At 35.7% G+C, this 15,925-nt stretch overlaps 1 non-coding gene across 1 annotated transcript; it reads right to left on the reverse strand.

Moving 5' to 3' along the window:
• Nucleotides 1-371: 371 nt before the first annotated feature.
• Nucleotides 372-478, reverse strand: LOC141662275 (small nucleolar RNA R71). The gene has a single exon (XR_012550397.1). It is a non-coding gene; the product is annotated as a small nucleolar RNA R71 (small nucleolar RNA).
• Between the last annotated feature and the right edge of the window lie 15,447 nt (nt 479-15,925).

Consider the following 15,925-nt stretch of genomic DNA (forward strand, 5'->3'; position numbering starts at 1 on the left):
CTGATCCAGCTCTTATGGACTTTTCTCGGCCTAAAATTGATGACATTCAGTCAAGCATCATTCACCCGGCTATTGAGGCCAATAATTTTGAAATTAAGCCAGGCACTATTCAGATGGTGCAGAATTCTGTTTCTTTCGGAGGGGCTACGACTGAAGATCCCAACATGCATATCAGGAATTTTGTTGAGATCTGTAGTACTTTCAAATATAATGGTGTCACTGATGAGGCTATCAAGCCGAGGCTTTTCCCATTCTCTCTGAGGGACAAAGCTAAGGACTGGTTACATTCTTTACCAGCTGGGTCCATCACTACTTGGGAAGATCTTGCGCAAAAGTTTCTAGTGAAATTCTATCCAATGGCCAAAACTGCAGCTATGAGGAGTGCTCTTACTCAGTTTGCACAGCAACCAGGAGAATCTATGTGCGAAGCTTGGGAGCGCTACAATGAGATGTTGAGAAAGTGTCCACATCATGGAATGCCTGACTGGATGGTGATCACTGGTTTCTACAATGGTTTGGGGGTCCAATCTCGACCCATGCTCGATGCAGCTTCTAGAGGTGCCTTGTGGGCCAAAAGCTATACCGAGGCCTATAATCTCATTGAAACTATGGTTGCAAATGAGTATCAAAACCCAACTCAAAGGATGATGCCTGGGAAAGTAGCAGGTATTCTGGAAGTCGATGTAGCTACAGCTATTGCAGCGCAGCTCCAGGCGCAGTCTATGAAGGTCGATTCTTTAACCAACTATGGCATAAATCAAATAGCTAGTGTCTGTGAGCTTTGTGCAGGCTCTCATACTACAAATCAGTGTTCTCTTGGTAATGAATCTGTTTAGTATGTGAACAATTTTGAGAGACTGCAGCAGCCTGTGCCCACTACTTATCATCCTAATAACAGAAATCATCCCAATTTCAGCTGGAGCAATAATCAGAATGCTGTTCAGCAACCATATCAGCAAGCTGCAAATAAACAGTTTAATCCACCTGGATTCCAGCAACCTCAGCAATTTACTCAAAGGCAAATATATTCTCAACAAGGAGGTACTGCTCTACCTTCTAGTGCTGATTTCGAGGAGTTAATGCTGTTGTGCAAAAGTCAAATTGGACAAATAGCCAATGCCTTGCTCAATCATCAACCTAGCACACTTCCCAATGATACTAAAGTGCCAGACAGGAAGGAAGCTAAAAAGCAAGTCAAAGCTGTCATCTTAAGGTCTGGAAAAGTTGCTGATGCTGAAAAAGCAAAAGATGTAGAATTTGAAGTTGTAGATGAAGAAGAAAAGAAAAAGGAGAAAAAGTGGGAACCATGGAAGACTAATATTGAACACACTCTGTCGGAGGGTAATATAGGGGAGAAACAGCTCTATTCTCCACCACCTTTTCCTAAGCGATTGCAAAAACAAAAGTTGGACAAGCAATTTGGTAAGTTTCTAGAGGTGTTCAAGAAACTTCACATTAACATACCTTTCGCTGAGGCTCTTGAGCAAATGCCTAGTTATGCGAAATTCATGAAAGGTATTCTTTTGAGGAAGGTGAAACTAGATGATCTTGATACCGTTGCTCTGATGGAAGAGTGCAGTGATGTTCTATAACAAAAGTTACCTCAAAAGCTTAAGGATCCAGGTAGCTTCACCATTCCTTGCACCATTGGAAAGTTGTCATTTGACATATGCCTTTGCGATTTGGGAGCAAGCATCAATCTGATGTCGTTTTCTATGTTCAAAAAGCTGAATTTTCATGATCCGAAGCCCGCCGACATGTCTCTACAATTGGCTGATCATTCGATTATATATCCACGAGGCATTGTGGAGGACGTGCTAGTAATGGTGGACAAGCTCATCTTTCCTGTAGATTCTGTCATTCTGGATTTTGAGGAAGATAAGAATATTCCCATAATATTGGGAAGACCGTTCTTGGCTACAGGCCGTACCTTGATAAATGTGCAAAAAGGTGAACTCACTATGAGGGTGCAAGATCAAGATGTGACATTCAATGTGTTCAATGCGATGAAATTCCCTACGGAAGATGAGGAGTGCTTCAAGGTGAATTTGGTTGATTCTGTAGTTATTTCAGAACTTGATCATGTGCTAAGGTCTGACGCCTTAGAAAAAGCATTATTGGGGGATTTTTGTGATGCCCTCCAAACCCGGGGTCTAGATTTGGGGGTCACTAGCCCCAAACTATAATAAAATAATCATAGCAGAATAATATATTAAATATGACCCCTTACATGCACTGGATCGATCACAGGTTATAGTATGGAACATGCACTAATACAAACCAACTGTTATTACAAACCATAAGTCTTATTAGTTTTACAGATTATTCCAATTTTTATTAGAAACCTCTAGACTATTCAAGCATCCCAAAACAGCCTACCTGGAAAATACACCGAACTATCTACAAGAACTTGACTTCTGATTAAAACCTGGAACTCAAGCCTGCTCTGGCTTAGCTGAAAGGTTAGATTAATAAACAAGTATGAGCGATGAGAGGCTCAGCAAGTGATATGAAGTTTGTAAGTGAACAACAATAACAATATCTGAGTAAAAGTTAAAGCTGATATAAACTTTAAAGTTTAAGCGACATTTTAATCAAACACAATTATGCACTATGTTGTTCCTGATGATCAGTCACGAAACAACACCGATATCCCGCAACCATACCGTAAATATAGGTATCGATATCTCATAGCCATATCGTACCTATTGGATATCCATAAAAAGGCATATACTCGCCTAGCAAGATATTACACTTTCGTATAATAGCTCACGCTGGACTGGTACCTCGGCCTCTTACGCTAACCAATAACCAATTCATAAAATCAATTTTGATTAAAGGAGTCGGATCAATGACATCCTTATCTATTCAATGCCCCATATCACATGGTCCGGAGTTATCTCAACAACTAATGTCAAAATAACCAGAACAATTAGTTATTCGCTAATATCAATTCAAAGTTTCATTGTATAGAGTATATCTGGATAGTATAGTTATTCACGATTTATCGAATCAAAAGATTGGTTCTAGCAGAATGATTGCCAGAATAAGAGAATGTCAATAAACATAGGAGTATTGATATTCAATGCGCTATTAGAGTATTTGTAAACAGTTCTTGTATTTTGAATATGTAAAATAATAAGCTATTCTGAACTTAGAATAGGGGAAAATACTTGCCTGGTATGCTCAATGACTTTCACTAAAACCCTGGATTATAACTGCTGGCTACCAACTCCGTCAAGTACTTGAATACACTCCTTGCTACTTGATTCTATAAATAAAAGGTCTATCTTAACTGACAGAACCAAACTCAATCGACGTAACTATACGTCTTGACATCTACCCGATCTTTTATAACTAAGCATGTCATTTTAAAACTGTAAACAGGTAGCATGCATATCACATAGCACGTAATCCTGGTATTCGTATAACACTAATCACATATTTCATGTAACACCTAAGTCAGATCGTTAAAAGATATGTCTCAGTGCGTTCAGAATTAAAATCAGGTCAATATTAGCATTTACCAATCAAATACCGACTCAAACTGATACACAAATCAAATGTCATTGCACTATAAAAGAAATTAGGACTTAAAAGTATTTTTATTAGAAGCGTAACATTTTTCTGGGTCTATATGCGTTCGTTTCGTATTAAACGGACGAACGGATTACTTATTATGAATAAAATAAGAAATAAATATAAATAAATCAATTAATAATAATATTAATTGACTTTTAAATACCAAAATATAATATTTAAAAGTTTAAAAATAATTTTTAGGAATTATTTGAATTAACTATAAATAATTTACATTTATTTAACTATTTATAAATGAAATTAATTGATTAAATGATTTTAATCAATTAATTAAGTTCATAAATAATTAACTAAAATAAATTATAAATAATTAAATCAAATTGAATTTTAAAGACAATAAAAGAAAATAAATTTTGGAAATTAAAATAAGTAAGTAAATAGTTTTCAGAATTTATAATAATAAATAAATGATTTTCAAAATTAATAAAATGATTTTAAGAAAAGTATAATTGAAAAAGAAAAGAAAAAAGAAAGAAAAAAAGAAAAATAAATAAATAAAACAAAATTCTGCAGAAACATTTTTTTAAACCGGAAGAGGTCTGAAAAGGATCTGAGGGTGGTGGGGGTTGAGGAAGACGACCGGAAACCGGTCGAAGGTCGACCGGAAACCGGTCGAAGGTCGACCGGAATCTGGGTTCGTCCCCAGAAATTGGCGACATCGCCATTTTCCAGCGACGTCCAGTCAGCCACTAAATTTGCTCGGCTTTTATCCGTTTTAACGCCAAAAACTTTCCCTCATCTCCTACTACACAGCTATCACCTTTACACCCTTCAACCATCACCGGAACTCATTCCCCGGCCAAAATTCGAGCCTACTCCGGCGAACTAATCGTAAAAATCCCGAATTCACACGCTTTTTAACCAAACTCAGTGATTCCGGTCTTAAATTAAAGCTTATATCAATTACAATCTATTTACCACAACCATAAGTACCCAGATTCAACACAAATCGCAAAACATTGATTCAAAAATTCCAGAAAACAAAACTCGGTTTTAATAAAATCCTAATCAAAATTAATGAATTGATATACCAAATCGATCCTTAGGACCCCGAGAACATTAATCAATACTCAAAAACACCAAACAATCAATCTATAAGCAAAACTGAATTTAAATAGCAAAAAAATGAAAAAAGCAAAATCACAGAAGGATTAACCTCAGTTGATGATGTTTGTATCAATAGCTAGAGCTTAAAGAGAGCTTCAAATCGACTATTCGAGCGTCACAAACGGATCCCGGAATCACCTTCAACTTTTGATTTTAATTCCTACCCTCAAGAACACCCCCACTTGTTCTTGATTTTCTTTTATTATATTTTTTTTTCTGAATTTTTATAAAAATAAAATAGATCAAATAATCTGATCAGCTATTTATACTATTACAGAAATTGATGCCCTAAAATAAATTAAGGGTGTTTTTTTATCCCCTAAATTACAATAATTAAGCCCCAAAATAATAATTACGGGGAATAATTTTAAAAATGATAAAATATAAAATTAATGTCAAAATTCCCCAAAAATTGCAATTAATTCAGAAATGCAAAGATATTGGGTATTTAAGATACAAATAATTTTATAAAAATAAAAACACATATTTTGCGGGGTTTGACGTCCAGGTGGGGTCCCGGTCCGCTGATATTTGGAAAACAAAGCGATACTTAAATTAACAGAAAACCCCGAATACGCTTAAAATACATTCCATTGCACATAAACGAGATAGAACAGGTACATTGATAAAGATTTAATTAAATACGGGTCCAAATTACAGGTTGATTCATATTATTGCAGTTTAAACATATATTAATCAATCAAAAAAATTTCTGGTCCGCACAGAAACACAAATAGCATTTTAAAACATGAAATATCATGGCAATAAATATTTTAACTTATATAAATACATAATATTTATTTATTTAACATATAATATTCACATAATTTTCCCGGATATTACATCCTTCACCCTTAACAGGATTCTGTCCTCAGAATCAGCTTAAGAAAACAAGTGAGGATACTTGGATCGCATTTCGCTTTCCAATTCCCAAGTTGACTCTTCAACCTTGGGATTCCTCCACAAGACTCGCACTAAAGACACAGACTTATTCCTAAGTGTTAGGTCCCAATAAGTTTGTAGAAGGGGGGTTGAATACAAACTATACCGTTTAATCGAATTTAATGCAGAATATAAAAGTGAAACAAAATTCAAGTTAAATGAAACTATTATTAAACTTGAAAGGTGTTACAACAACGGTATCGATTACAAGCGATTAATCTCAAATAAATTATCACAAATCTAGAATAAATTTGACATGAACTTTTTCCTATTTTTGCAATAAAAAGATCAAATGCTAAAAAGCAATTTGAGATTAAGTTCAAGGGATTTTGATCCGCTAGATAGTTACACAAGAACAAGCGAATGATTTCTAGTGGTTTAGATTTAACTATAAATGCTAGAAATTAATGTTCTTGATTTTAACAGTTGAAGATGAAAAGTTTCTGCTGCTCTGTTCTGTCTGTTCTTGAGTAGTTGAGTGTATTCAATATATGTTCTCTATTTTCTTGAATGTCTGCTTCTCGAATTAAATAAACCAATCAACAGAATTGATTTGAACTACCAAGACAATTGGCATGACTATCTGTTGTACTAGCATGACAATCGGCGAGACAACTGAATGAACTAGCAAGACTATCAAATTTGAACTGGAAGACAATTTTCCTCCCTGCTAGAACTTTCGGTGAGACAATCAGAAGTGACCTGGCATGACAATCGGTATGACAATCTGGATTGTCATGCCAGTTCAAGTTTAATTGTCTTATTGAATTAAAACTGATTTTAATTCAAATACACTTCTGAAAATCAATAATATTAATTCGAAATTAATTAATCAATTAATTAAATTAATCAATAAATTAATCTTTGCAGATATAATTTATTTTCTTAAATAAATTATATGACTTAATTAATTAATAGAGAATTAATACTACTCTTGAACTGCAACTATTCTTCTGAAAATCTTCTGAAAATTATGAATCAATTCCACCACTTCAATGTTGACACTCGATGTACTGTCTGGTTCATGAGTGACTAACTTCTGTGACGTTTCTTCATATCTTGACTTTATTAACTTGATTTTCTTCAGATTAAATCCCTGTAATTGTTTGATACACTGACAAGATCTCTGACACTTGATTAAATCCACAATCTTGATTTATATCACTGAGGCTTGATCAATTTCTTGAACTTCTTCCAGTGAATTATTTCCTCAAGTCTATAGATGAACAATGTTTCTTAATCATTTGACAGATGTTACTTTGAGAGATCTCTTTGACGATAGAACCACTATTTACTTGTTACATTCTTATTTGAGTTGAGTTAAATCCTCGAATAAACAAATAGGCTATGACATATGCCTTTCAATCTCCCCCTATTTGTTTGTTAGACAATAATAACAAATACCTAGAGGATAACTCAACTAACAAATAAGAAAAAGATATAAACAGTAATGCAAACTAAATAGCAGAAAAGTTCTGGATTATATTTAACATTTTCCAGATTCCAAAAGAAATTTACAAGTGAATACAAGATAGATGTTCCTCTAAATTGAACATATGAATACATTTGTCTATCTTGATTCATTAAGCTCTAAGCATATACATTAAGTTTTGAGCTATTTGAATTCAGTTGTCTTCTCTTCCGAATTCACCTTCTTCCAAATCTTGCAGCAACTCCTTGTCATAGACACGATCCCTTTCTGAAGTGAAACTGACTGGTCTAACTGGTTAAACTCCAGCTGACTTTAGCTTATTCTTCAACTGATTGTACCTTTTAATGTTCTTTTCACAGTAAGCTTGAATCAGATCAGCAGCTTTAGTTTTCAACTCAGATGAGTATCCAGCAGATCTTAAGTGATGTTCCATCCATACAAGATGCTTAGCAGAGTAGTCTTTAAGAGATTGTGAATCGAGATGGCAAATTTGAAGACAGCCAGACTTAAAGAATCATACTTGAAAGGTCAAGTTGACCACTTGAGGACTAGACCTATTAGCAAACTCTTTTAGCATTTCACGAAGGACTTCATTCAATTCTGAGGTTCTTTTTACTTTGTTGAGAAGAACCCAAATCTCTGATAAAGAATGATTCTCAAACAGATGAAGTGATACCTTGAAAGATCCTTCACTCTGACAATATACAAATATGCTCATTTTATTTAATGATCTGTCAAAAGCAGCTGAGATCCTTGAGATTTCAGTCTCGATAACATTCATGTACACGTCATTGTTTGGATTAGAAATTTCCAGCCTGTCGAGAAGATGTAGAAACTCCCTATCATTGTTTGTACTCAGTTGAGGTATATCAATAACTCTTCTTGCTTCATCCCATTTAACACCAATATTTAGATTGACATCTCTTCTTCTTGCTTCAGCTTTAATGTCATGAAGATGTTGCTTTTCAAGAGTTTCTGTTCTTTGGATTTCTTTCTTCATATCAATGATCTGAGATATCTTTTTAAGTTCAGTTTCTTTTCTCTTTAACTCTGACTTCTGCTACTGGAACTCTTTCTCAAAAATAGGATCCACTTGAGCTTCCTCTTCCCATTCTTCAAAATTACTTTCCTCCTCAGCTTCAAAGATACCAGCTTTATCTTCCAAGACTGGTTCAGTGGGAACATCAATAATATCAAAGTCATCTTATTCTCCACTATAGTAGACATCATCAGCCTTCCTTGTCTCTCCAGCAGAAGAATCTTTTTCTTTTCCTTTTGCACTTCTCCCCTGCTTCCCTCCCTTAGTTGAGGAATCCTCTACAGATTTCCCTTTAGACCCGACATGACCTCCATTACCTGCAGAGCCCGAGCCTCCACCAGACGGCCCTTCAAAGAAGGTCATTTGCTCTTCATTAGGGCAGTGAGAATTTTTTATCATGAAATACAAGTGCTTCATCCCATTGAGATGTTTCATGCCTTTTTCTATCTTTAGAAATCTGGAAGAGTCCAGTGAATGGTTCATTTCAATCTGATCTTCAAGAGAATTCATTCTTGTATGGATAGAGTAGAGGTTTGAAATGTCTTCGGCTGATAAGTTTGGAGATTCCTGAATGGAGTTAAGCTTTGGTATCACAGTGGTCTTCAAATCTGAGATATCATTCCTGATGAATGCCAACTGATTGGTGACAGAGGTGGAAGAAGAAGACCGTTCAACCACTTGTGCTTTGAATGTTTGAGCCTCAGCCTGACTTTTAGCAAGTTGTTCTTTCAGAGTAGCAATCTGAGCTAACAGGTTTTCAGTGTTTGTGTCTGTGTGTGCGCTCACCTGAATATCTCTCGTTCCTGATTCACTCATCTCACGTGCTTGTGTTTCTCTCAATATAATTGCTCATGAGGAGCCATCATGTTGCTGATCTTCTGTACCTGTAATTAAAATCACCTTAACCTCTTCAAGAGAGGTCAGTGGTGGTGCAATAGGAATTCACGAGTCCCGATCCTCAGCCAAGTCTATCTTTTCATGGGAAATAAATGTCTGAATTGCTTCAGGGATAGACTGACCGAGTTGCCCTCCACTTTCTCCAGATAAATCTGCGAGTGGAGAATCCCGTGAGGGAGCCAGAGGTGTTGGACCTGGGAGGGGAGTAAATGACTCTATTAGAGGTGGCTGAGATTCAGATTTTCCCTCTGAAGCATGTGACTACTCTTCTGCCGTAACTATGGCAGGCACTGTAAGTGACTCAATGTGCACTCCTCTCTATGTGTCCTCAGTGTCATCTATTGGTATGTATGCTTCCATTGTGAGTAATGGAAGTGTGCTTGACTCAGTACAAGATGCCACGGCCCTATGGCGAATTTGAATAGATTCATCCTGTTGAGAGAATGTCTCTAGTAACTGTTCAGTGGCCATTTCAAAGTCCATGTCTTGTTGGGAGGACAAGGATGGGCTTTCAGATGCCTCAGTAAATGTTCTTTTCTTCTTGGGAGGAGGTAGAGCTGAGGGTTCATTCACTTCTAAAAACACACTACTTCCAACTAACCTTCTTGGTAACATTTTTGACAGTGGGGGAGAGTTTGAGATAGGTTGTGACTCTGTGTTTGGCTCTATGACTTGGGATTGAAGCTGTGGTTCTACAACTTCATGATCAGCCCTATCAACCACTAGGGGTCTTACAACAGAAGTAGGAATAGGTTGAGAGTGAGGAATTATTACCTGTAGTGGAAGATCATCTAATGTTTGTGCCTGGGTGGCTTGAACCACTAGAGGTTGAGTTTGCTGTTCATGACCGGGAAGATTAAAAATTGGTAAAGGAATGAAGGTGGCCATGAAAGCAGATACAAGTACTAGAACTTGCATGAATTTAAAGGTTGTGTCTTGGCGTGTGTAGATCTTTTTGCTTACCGGAGGGGGTTCAGCTACTGATGAGTTAGCAAAAAGAGCCTTATGCTCAGGTCTGAGAAGATATTCTGCTATAAGCATAAGAAATTGAGCGTAGTAGTAAGAAACCCTACGATTCATAGAATGATCATGCAAAGCTGCAGTGTGACATCTCAGAAGAATGGGTAAAAGTAATTTGCCAAAATTGGTCCTTTAATTGAAAACAACTGCAAGACCAATATACTGCCAGAGTGGAAGTGATGTTGTGAAAATTGGATTTAGTGCAGTTGGCAAACACTTTGGAAAGTGTATCGAAGAAAATATCCCATTCAGAAACTAAATTTGATTTAGACATCTTAGTCAAATTAATCACCTCCTGATAGTTAATAGCATGAAAGAAATTTGAAATCTCATTGTCAGAGGGTAAATTACAGAAATTGTCTATTGGAAAATTTAAAGCTCTATTGATCACTGTTTCATCAACTACATACTGTGTGTTTGCCACGGTGAATGAAAAAGATTTAGAATCAGCGGCCACAGTAGAAGTTGTGCAAATCAGTCTAAGCAAATCAATATTTAATAGAACATTTGATTTAATAGCAGAGCTAACAATCGAATGATCATTTAAAAATTTAATCCACGGCTTAAATTTTTTAACACTATAATTTTCCGGATTAAACTAACCAATATGATTATGCGAGACAATTTGGAAATTGAGAGCCATTAAAAAGTTCAATAAAACACACACTTTCAGAATTTTAAGAATTAAATTAAAAAAATTCGAATTAAAAAATAACTAATAATTCGAATTAATTCAATTATATCCAAAAAATAAAAAATTGCGTCTTGTTGATTTTTGTCCCACAAACACACTAGTAAATCCAGATAAAGCAAACACACAATAAAAGACCTGATTTATGTTCAAGAAAATGAATTGGGTTTTTGAGTATAAAAACAAAGTTAAAAAAGAACACCCAATTCCAATTACAAGAACTGATTAAACCTTAAAAAAACGGGCAGCACTTCTGTATGGATACACACGTATGTATATATAACAGTAGTGAGGTTTTGTTTTTCTGAGTAAAAACTCGAGCAAGGAAGAATCAATGGAGCGAGAGAGTCTGTTCGATTGATTGAAAACGAGAGAGAGAGAGAGAGAGAGAGAGAGAGAGAGAGAGAGAGAGAGAGAGAGAGAAAGAAAGAGAAAGAACTGATTATACTAAAATGAGAAAGAAAACAAGAAAAAAGAACCAAAGTACTACAACCGGTATGACAATCCGGGATTGTCATACCAGGCAAAAGTTTTGAATTTAAAAAGAAAATAAACATAACTGGTATGACAATCGGATAGTCATACCGATTGTCATACCAGTACAAAATAAAAGAAATTTTAACAAAAAATAAAAAAGAACTGGTATGACAATCTGATAGTCATACCGATTGTCATATCAGTACAAAATAAAAGAAAGTTCAACCGAATAAACTGGAAAGACAATTATCGATTGTCTTGCCAGTATAAAACTACACTGAAAATTAAAATAAACAAAGTTAAACTGGAATGACTTTCAGCAAGACAATTGTAATAGTCTTGCCGATTGTCATTGCAGTTAAAAAATATATAAAAAACATAGAATACAGAAAATATTAACAATTACAGAAAACTAAAATAAAGACTAATAAAAATATGGCAGAAAATATTTACAAAATTAAAATATTACAGAAATAATTATATTTTTAGTCCAAAAATAGATTTCTTTTAAAATTTAGCAAATAAAATTCATAGAAAAATATTTTTAGCGAAAATAAAATATTCTGAGATATTAAAATTAACAAGTTGAAAAAATAAAGAAGATAAGATAATAAAAATTACATAGAAATAATCAAGAAATATGGTAAACATGATAAAATAAATTTGCAAATGAATTTTTCATTCATGAAAAATTCATTTGTAAATTCATTCAAGAACAGATCTCAGATATTAACTAGTTTTATCACTAAAACTATTCAACATACCCAATTTACCAACTAATCTGGTAAATATGGATTCATCAAGTGGTTTAGTGAAAATATCTGCTATTTGTTCTTCTGTTGGAACAAAAAATAGTTCATCAGTACTATTCATGATGTGCTCTCTAATAAAATGATACCTGATGTCAATGTGCTTGGTCCTTGTGTGCTGCACAGGGTTGTTGGTGATGGCTATTGCACTTGTATTGTCACATAGAATAGGAATTTTGTTCAATACAGAGCCATAGTCCCGTAGCTGGTTCCTAATCCACAAGATCTGAGCACAGCAGCTTCCAGCAGCAATATATTCAGCCTCGGCCGTTGAGTTGAAAACTGTTTGCTGTTACTTGCTGTACAATGAGACTAGCCTACTACCTAGGAATTGACAACTCCCTGAGGTGCTTTTCCTATCAACAACACTTCCTGCGTAATCTGAATCTGTATATCCAACAAGGTTAAAACCAGATTTTTTAGGGTACCAAATACCTAGATTTGGTGTTCCCTTAAGATATCTCAAGATTCGTTTAACAGCAACGAGATGAATATCTCTAGGATCCTCTTGGAACCTTGCACATAAGCATGTAGCATAAATAATATCTGGTCTACTTGCAGTAAGATAGAGTAATGAGCCAATCATACCTCTGTAGCTTGTGACATCTACCTTAATGGAGTTTCCACATGGTCCAAGCTTGACAGCTGTAGATGACGGAGTCCTTGCTGATGCAGAATCCTCTAGATTGTAATTTTTGAGGAGTTCCTTGAGATACTTGGATTGAAAAATAAATATTCCATCTAACCTTTGATTTACTTGTAATCCGAGAAAGAACTTCAGCTCTCCCATCATGCTCATTTCAAATTTTCTGTGCATTAACTTAGCAAATCTCTTATAGAGACTATCATTAGTAGACCGAAATATTATATCATCCACATAGACTTGGACTAATAAAGTATCATTCTTATGCTTTCTAGAAAAGAGAGTTTTGTCTATGACACCTCTAGTAAAGCCATTTTCAATTAGAAATTCAGAAAGAGTGTCATACCATTTTCTTGGAGACTGTTTGAGACCATAGATAGCCTTGAAAAGAAAGTAGCAAAATCCAAATGATCTGGATCTTCAAAACCAGGAGGTTGCTCTACATATACCTCTTCATCCAACCTTCCATTCAGAAAGGCACTCTCGATATCCATTTGATAAACTTTAAAGTTCGAGAATGCTGTGAATGCCAGAAATATCCTGATGGCCTCAAGGCTAGGCATTGGAGCATAGGTTTCAACATAATCAATGCCTTCAGCTTGAGAATACCCTTTAGCTACCAGTCTTGCTTTGTTTCTTGTAACCACACCATCTTCATCTAGTTTATTCCTGAATACCCACCGAGTGCCAACAGCTTTTTTGTGTATAGGTCTAGGTACCAGTTTCCAGACTTGTTGATGTTCAAACTAATTGAGTTTATCTTGCATAGCAATCACCCAATCTGGATCAGTCAGTGCTTCCTCAATCTTCTTAGGTTCCATCTCAGAAAGAAATCCTGACAACAAACAATCATTTTGAGTAGCACATCTAGTTCTGACTCCAACATCTGGATCACCAATAATCAACTCAAAAGGATGAGCTTTATTCGAGACAGTCTGTCTTGGAAGATTTGATCTTGATGATTCTCCTTGAAATACATTAGGATACTGTGTCCTACTAGTTGATCCTTTAGCATCTCCCCCAAAGTTGTTGCCAGGTTAACTTGATGATTCTCCGTCAGTAGCAGTGGTATCGCCATTGTTTCCAATGTTTCTATCACCATTACCTTGAGTATCATCATGATTAATAGGTTCTTCACCAACAGCAACCTCAAGTTCTTGATCATTTTCCGATTCTGAATCTGACATATCATCAAACTTCAGTTTCTCAGAAGGATCTTCAGTTTGGATACTAGGGAGTTTATTATCATCAAATGTAACATTGACACTTTCAGTTACTTTGTGTTGATCAATGATATACACCCTGTATGATCTTCTTCCATAACCAACAAAATACCCTCATATGCCTTTGCCTCGAATTTACCACGACGATCATCTCCATCCTTGAGCATGAAGCATCTGGCACCAAATACATGAAAGTATTTGATAGAAGGTTTCTGTTCATTCATAATCTCATAAGGAGTCTTCATGAGGTCCTTGTTGATTAGAGTTTGATTCTGAGTATAACATGCAGTATTGACAGCTTCAGCCCAAAACTATATTGGAAGACCTGATTCACTTAACATAGTTCTTGCAGCTTCAATCAATGTATGATTCTTTCTTTATACCACTCCATTCTGCTGAGGGGTTCTAGGAGCTGAATATTGTCTGGTAATCCCTTTGTCTGTACAAAATCCATTGAGAAGTGAATTCTTGAATTCTGTTCCATTATCTGACCTTATTGCTCTAATAGGGACATTAGAATTTAACTCGATCAACTTGATATGATCAATGACAACTTGTGGTGTTTCATGCTTAGAGTGAAGGAATAAAACCCACGTATACTTGGAATAGTCATCAGCTATCACAAGACAGTAACACTTCTTTGACATCGAAAGAACATTAATTGGTCCAAACAAATCGATGTGCAATAATTGAAGAATACCAGTTATGGAGGATGTGTCAGTGCCTTTGTGACTTGTTTTCTTTGACTTTCCTTTCTGGCATGCCTCACACAGTCCTTCTGGGGAGAATTCCAGTTGAGGCAGACCTCTGACCAATTCTCTCTTAACAAGAGAATTCATTGCTTTGAAATTGAGATGGGAAAGTCTCTTGTGCCATAGCCAACTCTCATTTGACGATGCCTTTGCATAGAAACAATTGAATTCAGGACTGCTTCCAGAGTTCATGTCTGCTACGAACAGATTTCCTTTCCGGATTCCCATCAAGGAGGGTTTTTCACTTTTCTTGTGCAGGATCTGACACTTTAGCTTGTCGAATAAAACATAGTAGCCCTTGTCACAGAACTGACTGATACTAAGAAGATTGTGTTCAAGTCCTTGCATAATATACATATTTTCAATGATAACATTTCCAGCTTGTAAACAGCCATATCCCTCAGTTAAACCTTTGCTGTTATCTCCAAAGGTAACCACTGGGCCAGCTTTCTCAACCACATTTGATAGCAGGGCTCTATCTCTGGTCATATGTCTTGATGATCTGCTGTCAAGAATCCACACTACTGGTTCCACTAATGCCCTACAATACAAATGGATTAGACCTTCTTCGGAACCCAAACTTGGTTGGGTCCGGCATACTTATAGAATTGGCCTTTATCAGGAAAAACAACATTCTTAACTTTTATGTTCTCAACTTTCTCAACGACTGGACATTTGATCTTGTAAATAGCCTTCACAAATTTCTGTTTTGGCTTAGGCACAAATGTTTCCTTTCTAGCCTTAGGAGGACAAGCGGTCTTAGACCTATTATGCTTCCTATTATTCACATGCTAACGAGGAGTAGTCTTATCACTAGAAACATGCTTACCATTAAAATAAGCATATATCAAATTAAAAGCACAAGACATGCAATTAGGAACACCACATACTTTATGAGAGGAATTAACAACAGACAAATTATGCATGGTAGACATGGAATTTTTGTTATCCAACTCATGTGTGTCTGAGTTAGTCTTAGTTGCTTTCACAACTTTGATTGGAACTTTCGACACACTTGGCTTGGAAACAACCTTCTCATTAGCAAGATCTTCAACACATATTTCTTCTTAAATAATAAAGGAGGTCTCATCAAATGGTTCATCAATTGATTCTTTATAGAGGGGTTTATCAACACCCTTAAGCACATGTGGTACTTCCCTACCTTAACACAAACATGAGGAGGGGAGTTTATGCCTAATTCTCCAATAGCAATATTGTAATCATAACCTACTCCAGATGTTTGATTAATAGCTTGCTTATTGTAGAACTCTTTAGCCTTCGAGCAAGAATTAA

Source organism: Apium graveolens, chromosome 5 (assembly GCF_009905375.1).
Source record: "Apium graveolens cultivar Ventura chromosome 5, ASM990537v1, whole genome shotgun sequence".
NCBI classification, from domain to species: domain Eukaryota; kingdom Viridiplantae; phylum Streptophyta; class Magnoliopsida; order Apiales; family Apiaceae; genus Apium; species Apium graveolens.